Consider the following 7945-nt stretch of genomic DNA (forward strand, 5'->3'; position numbering starts at 1 on the left):
GCTTTCTGGTTCCACCTCCGTTAAAGACAGGTGGATTGGCAGATGCTGTTATGAAACATCAATAATCCAAACTGCAGTAGTTCCCAAATTTGTCTGCACATGGGAACCACCTGGGGAGTGTGTCCTGATGCCTGGGTTTCAGGCTCAGAGATTGGGTTTAATTGGTCTGGTATGTGGCCTGGGCTTTAGAATTTTTGAAATATGCTCAGGTGATTCTAATGAGCAGGCAAGTTTTGGAACCACAGAGCCAAAACAATACTAATAGTTACTGAACAATAGACACACATCTCCTTTAATCCCCAGGAGAACCCAACTATTGCCATTTCCCTTTTGCAAAGGGAGAAACAGGGTTAGAATGTTTAAGTAACTGTGTAAGATTGCACAGCTAATGGCAGAGCAGCCATAAAGCCCTTATACGGAAGTAAAGCCAGAGATGAAGAATTCCAGGCCTGGAGCATTTCTTGCCCTTATCTAGTAGTGTCCTTGCAGGGGATGTTTACCATGAAAATATAGTGAAGTATTTGGAGTGCCAGAGCAATGTATTAGGTCCCTGGAATGTAAACTCCATGAGAGCAGGGGCCTTGCTTTTTTGGTTTCGATTGTGTGCCTAACTCTTAGAATGTAACAGCTTAATGTTCATTGAATGAATTGCTGATTAAAGTATACAATTATCTGCAATTCGTAATCTTATCAATGGATAATATAAGATTCATAAGAAATAATCTTAAATACTGAAAATGTTATCGAGTTATAATATTTCAATTTCCATTATTTTTCCCATTTTTCTCAGTTCAAAGCATACAAAAATAAAAATTTTCTTTTTGTGTAGTCTTATTGAAAGCATGTTTCACGTTTGTTATTTTTATCATAATTAATGTTTAGCTCCTGTGCTAGTTGAGGTTTCTCAGATTATTGACTCAGCTGAAAAGGAGGTGTCATAATATACTGCTTTGTGACTTTTATTGCTATAGTTTCTTTCTAATTTGGTCTTGAGGTCTTTCTCTTGAAAGTGGCCATAACCCAAAATAGGCACTCTTTAGGACGGCCCAGGCCCAAGGAGGAAAGTTAGGTATTTTGGTGTGTAGGTAGATACTAGATTAGGCAGCACAGCAAAACGTGAGATAACAGAAGCATTTCATTACTTAAAGATCCACGAGAGAAGAGGGTCACCTACAAAACCTAACCGGAAGTCCTTCCCGGAGACAGCAGAGCACACAATCAGACGGTGGAAAGAAGAGAGAGAAATAGAGGACCTATGGGGTTATGCCTTTATTAAGGTACATGGGCTTAATTTTATCCCTGGGCTTTCACTAGGGGGGTTGATTGGCTTATTTAAAGAAGACACCTGTGGTGGGGGGAACTATTTACATGACTCTGGTGTTGACTGGTGTTGACTGGTGTTAGGTTTTATCATGGTTACCAGCTGTGGAATGTGTTGGGTTTTGGGTCCAGCTGTGGGATGAGGAACAAGCGGACTTTATCACGAACCGTCACACAGGGACCAGAAGTTTTAACTAGTCCACAGGTGCTGGAGTACAACTGGGTTTCAAACAACTTACCTCAGGCCTAAAAATGGATGCCGGGGTAGCAACTATATTAAACAAATTTATGACAGTACTTGACTTAGTAGCACCAGTTCCGCACCTGTATCTGGCCTGTACGATGCATTCAGTAAATATCTGTTGACTAAGTGGATGGGTGAATGAGTGAATGAGTATATCTATGACGGCAAAAAAGCAAATGAAATTATTTATTAATATTGATCTTTAAACCTCATTTTTTAATCTAAAGATGGAGTTAAATCTTTTCTTCTCTTATTTAATATTGAGCAAAGAATAGTAATAAAGCTCTTGTTGTATTAACTGCTATAGAATAATTTTATATAATTAAACCTTGATGAATTTTAGCCAAAATCTTGTTTGATTGATTTAGTTTTGTTCTTAGAGAAAATATTCTAACTTAGCTCTCCTTGCTATGACTCCTTAGATCTTTCACACTGTATATTATCAATGTCTACCAGATCAACTTGTATTGAAAAAAAGAACAGACTGCAGTATTCATTCATATACACAGTATAAAGCAACATTTTTTCTCTGTATCTTTTTTATATAGATATAATTAGTTCCATGTTATGCATAGTTGGGGTAAAAGATGCTTCCATGTTACTTTATACCAATTTAAAGCTGCCACATTAAGAGAATATCTTCTCTGCACCAGGCATATAAAAGTACATAACTTGGAAAGTGAGATCCTCTGGGACTCATTGGTAATAAATATTCTAAGACATCAGTTGAAGAGTTTAGAAAAAATAAACCCCAATTGTATCACAATACAAAGCATGGAGCGTGGGGAAGTTCTTGGAGAGGTTTTAGGTCAGGGCTTCTATGGTAGATGGAATTATGGCTCCCCAAAGAGGTCCATGTCCTTATCTCCGAAACCTATCAATGTGTTACTTTTCATTGCTAAAGAAACATTGCAGATGTGATTAAGTTAAGGATCTTGAGGGGGGAGAGTACCCTGGGTTTTCCAGGTGGGCTCTGCGTAATCACAAGAGTCCTTACAAGATGGAGGTCGGAGTTAGGGAAGGACGTGTGAGGATGGAAGCAGGGGCTAGAACGATGCAGGGCCAGAGCTAAGGAATACAGGCAACCACTAGAAGCCAGAAAAGGCAAAGAAACAGGCTTTTCTCTTAGAGCTTCCAGAAAAATATAGCCCTGCCAACCCGTTTTCAGACTTCTAATATCCAAAACTGTAAGACAATATATCTGAATTGTTTTAAGCTACTAAGTTTATGGTAATTTGTTATAACACAGCTTCACACATAGGAGGAGCGTCGAATTCACATTTGGACCATAACCTCCAAATACAGTTATACATAGTTAGAAATACATTGACATGGTTAAAAAAAAGAAGACACTGTTTGTTCGACTTTACTTATGTCCTATTACTAGACTCCCAGGGTATTATGACTTTTAAAATAAAACCTTTAATTATCTTGTGAGTAACAAAATGTATTGCATTGTATTGTGAATGTTTAAAACATAACTTTATTAAGTGTATACCACAATACTATACCCTCACTTTGGCATGTCTTTACTTTTTTTTTGTCTTAAATGGACTTTGTTTTTTTAGAGCAGTTTTAGATTCAGAGCAAAATTAAGAAGAAGGTACAAAAATTTCCCACATACTCCCTGCTCCACACATTCATAGCCTTCCCCATTGTCAGCATCCCCCACCCCCAGAGGTACATTTGTCACAATGATGAACCTACACTGACACATCATTATCACTCACAGTCCATAGTTTACATTAGGGTTCACTCTTGGTGTTATACATTCACTCTATGGATTTGGAAAAATTTACAGTGACATATATCCACCATTATAGTCTCATACAGAATAATTTCACTGCCCTAAAAAATCCTCTGTGCTCTCCCTGTTCAAGCTTCTCTTCCCCCAGCCCCTGCCCAACCCCTGGCATCCACTGCTCTTTTCCCTGTCTCCATGGTTTTGCCTTTCCCAGGATGTCGTAGTTGAAATTATACAATATATATCCTTTTCACATTAACTTCTTTCACTTAGTAATGAGCATTTAAGGTTCCTCCATGTCTTTTCGTGGCTTGACAACTCATTTCTTTTTAATGCTAAATAATATTCCATTGTCTGGATGTATTACCATTTATCCATTCACCTACTAAAGGACATCTTGGTTGCTTCCAAGTTTTGGCAATTGTGATTAAGCTTCTATAAACACCTGTGTGCAGGTTTTCATGTGAACTAAAAGCTTTCGACTTTTGGGGGGGTAAATACCAAGGAGAAAGATTGCTAGATTATATGGAAAGAGTATGTTTAGTTTTGTAAAAACCATCAAAGTTTTCTCCAAAGTGGCTATACCATTTTGCATTTCCACCAGCAATGAATGAGAGTTCCTGTTGCTCCACATCCTCGCCAGCATTTGGTGTTGTCAGTGTTCTGGATTTTGGCCATTCCATTTATAATAGGTACATAATGGTATCTCAGTGTTGTTTTAATTTGCATTTCCCTAATGACATATGATGTTGAACAGTTTTTCTTATGCTTATTTGCCATATGTGTTATTATATTTGGTGAGGTGTCTGTTACAATCTTTGGCTTACTTTTTAATTGGGTTTGTGTTCTTATGGTTGTTTTAAGAGTTCTTTGTATATTTTGGATAATAATTCTTTATCAAATATATCTTTTGCAAGTGTTTTCTTCCATTCTGTGGATTGAGTGTCTTTTGCAGAGTAGAAATTTTTAATTTTAATGAAGTCCAGCTTATCAATGTTTTCTTTCATGGATCATGCCTTTGATGTTGCTTTTAAAAAAAATCATCATCAAGTCCAAGGTGACCTAGATTTTCTCCTGTTATCTTTTAGCAGTTCTATAGTGTTGTTATACATTTAGGTCTGTGATTCATTTTGAATTAATTTTTGTAAAAGCTGTAAGGTCTGTCTAGATTCAGTTTTTGCATGTAAATATGCAGTTATATCAGCAATATTTGTTGCAAAGACTATCTTTGCTTCATTTTATTGCCTTTGCTCCTTTGTCAAATATCAGATGACTATATTTATGTGGTCTCATTCTGGGCTCTTTATAATGTTCCACTGATCTATTTGTACACTCTTTCACCAATACCACACTGTACTGATTACTGTAGCTTTATAGTATGTATTGAAGTTGAATAGTGTCAGTCTTCCAAATTTGTTCTTCTTCAATATCATGTTGGCTATTCTAGGTCTTTTGCTTCTCCATATAAATTTTATAGTCATTTTCTCAATATCTGTAAAATAACTTGCTGGGATTTTGATTGAATCTATAGATCAATTTGGAAGGTACTGACATCTTGACAATATTGAGTCTTCCTATCCACAAAGTGTTTGAGTTTTCCACATGTGGATTTTCTACATATTTTCTTAGATTTATACCTAAGTATTTCATTTTGAGGAGTTTTAAATAATATTGTGTTTTTAATTTCAAATTCCACTTGTTCATTGCTGGCATATGGAAAGCAATTGACTTTTTTGTATTAACCTCATATCCTACAACCCTACTATAATTTCTTCTTAGTTTCAGGAGTTGTCTTTACTTTCTAATGTATGCAGAAGTACATGTTAAATGGAAGTGGCTCTCATCTTTATATCTGAAAGGCCTAAAACTCAATTTTTTTGTCTGTTTGTTTTTACAGGTTAGTGTACCCTCCCTGGAAGATTTATCTTGGAGATTTTTAAAAATTATTATTAGAGAATTTTTAGGTCCAGGTGGGCTAATTTTTCTAGTGGCAACTCAAATATAATTAGCATTGCCAGTCATTCCCCTCCTCCCCAACCACATTAATTGTTTTAATCCCATTTCTAGAGGTTAGTTGGGATGTTACTCACAAATGCCAATGCACAGACTAATGGTTTACCCTTTAACTCTGTTGAAATTAAAGCCAAAGAAAATAAATTATAATTCTACCATGGGCCAACCCCTTTCTGGCAGCCTATGAATTCTAATTCCTAGTTTGCCACTGTGTATCTTATGTAAATGGTACAGTCTTATTAACCTCTGACCTTTAACTCATTTTTATACATAAGGAAGGTGATGCTCAGAATTGAGGTCTTTCTGTGCATAACGCAGGCTAAAAAATACCACATGACAATATAATATGATTATTATCTTTCGTTTTCTCAATATGTCTTATAAAGTTAATTGTCAATTATCTAAACTGTCCACTTTATTTTTCCTGTATAGCTAAAAAAAGGAAACAATGGAATATTTAGCTTTAGGGCTGAATTAATAATACTAAAGTTTAACTTTTCATAAGAAGCACGTGGGGACAATTGTTTACATATAGTATTTTTATATATTGTATATAATATAATAATTTACATTTATATATTTTATAATAGTATTAGAAAATATATTTCTGACACCTACTGACAGAAATTTGGACTCAGTAGGTCTAGAGTAAGCACAGAAATATGATTTTTAATAGGCCTCCTTAAGTGATTTTAATGTAGGTGTGGACCAGACTTAAATAAACTTTGAGATATACCCCGATTCACTTTGTATTTAATCTGTTTAATTTCAGTACCTAAAGCAAAATGCATATATTAAACATACTATATAAAAATTACATAAGAAATTCATTAAAACAGTCTGTTTTATCTCCTTGTTAATTTATAAGGAGGGAAGCACAAGGGAAGAACCAGTTTAAGTACCACAAAAGAAAAGGAAGAGAAATAGAAAATTGCATTATCCTCCTGGTATTGCTACAGACTTGTCACTTAAAAACACAGCATCACCTTTGAGAGCCATCAAAGGCAGTATCCTTGAGCACAGCTTAAACAGAGTTGAAATTGTTGCCTGGAACTCTGCTCTGAGTGTGGAACTAATGTGTGCGATTACATTGAGGATGCGATATAACTCCAGAAACTGAAATAGGGGAATGACCCCTTGCATAAGGGGCAACATAACAGAAATGATATCTTTGAAAGATATGTTTAGGAAACAAAAGACCAGTTTAGAAATGGTTGTGACCAGCCTCCATAATCTCTGGAAGGGAAGAACATGTGGAATCATCAAAGAAGAGCAATAGCTGGAAAAAGAAGAATTACCATTTCTGCAAGGAAAAATATTGGTAACAGCTATTCCTACACACTTTAACCTCATTATTAAAACAAGATTTAAAGAATAAAAAATACCAAGGCTTTAAGAAGAAACTGGTCTCAGAGAAATCAATCATATCTATTATCTGAGGGATAAGAAAAGAAGAATGTGGACATTGTTCATTGTGACTACAACTGCAACACCCACCACCCTGCCAAGCATAGAGTAAATACAGGAGGTGAGCTGTCCCATACAGTCTGAATTTGGACACTATTACCTAATCATGCCTTACTTCTGAGGGCGCACATCTTGGTTTTCAGTAGATTGAAAGGAACTGTGTTGGGGAAGGAGTACAAGGAATACATGGAGAAAGGAGAGAGAGGAGACTGAGACAGTGATATTTAATATAGTCTCTTCAGTGATGTCCAAATAATATAAGGATATAAACAAGCTTTTAATTTTTTTAAAAGGAGTGTTTCATTGCTTTCTAGCATGGAACATTTACTGGGCTAACAAGAAAGAAAGAAGAAAGGAAGGAAGGAAGGAAGGGAGGAAGGAGAAAGAAAGCAAGAAAAGGAAGGAAGGAAGAGAGGGAGGGAGGAGAAAGAAAAAGAAACAAAGAAAGAAAGAAATAAAAAGAAAAGGCAAAGAAGAATACACAGCAGAGTTTGGGAAGATGCTGTATAATCTAGTTAGGGAAGCAATAAACTATATTGGTTTGGACGAGAAGCACTTAGTGGTGACTAAAAGACGATGTTTTATGTAGAAGTAAATTGTGGCAGATTGCAAAGAAAAAGAAATGAGGTCACTGTGTTGTTTATACTATATGTGCATAGAAATAAGTTCAATAGAAATTAAGTACTCCCATTGGTGACCATAGCTACCACTAATTGGCTTAAGACATAAATGAAACAATAAATGAATAAATGAAAGAACATTAAACTTACCAATGAATGTAAGCCTACATGCATAAAGGACAGTTTACACTTAGTCTTCAGAAAAATTAGAATGCTTGAAACTATTCCCAAAAGGAAAAAGTTATTTTAAGTTTGCACTGACCCTCTTTACTTATTATGTCTTACCTCCTCTCCTATCATTTATTCCTTACAAGAATTCAAGACTTTGACAAGACATTAAAAAGAAAAGGAAAAAATTCTCCTGTTATCAAATTTTTCTTAGCAATTATTCTCCCTTAACTTCATAAAAATCTATGCTTATCAACTGCTATAGTACAATAATAAAAATGTATACAAAACTAACCAACACTGGTCTTGGGCAAATTATCAAATTTCATTATGCTTCTCTTAGTCCTTCTAGTCTCTTGCCTTCCTGGA

This window comes from Propithecus coquereli, unplaced genomic scaffold (genome assembly GCF_000956105.1).
Source record: "Propithecus coquereli isolate 6110/MARCELLA unplaced genomic scaffold, Pcoq_1.0 Scaffold61, whole genome shotgun sequence".
NCBI lineage: Eukaryota > Metazoa > Chordata > Mammalia > Primates > Indriidae > Propithecus > Propithecus coquereli.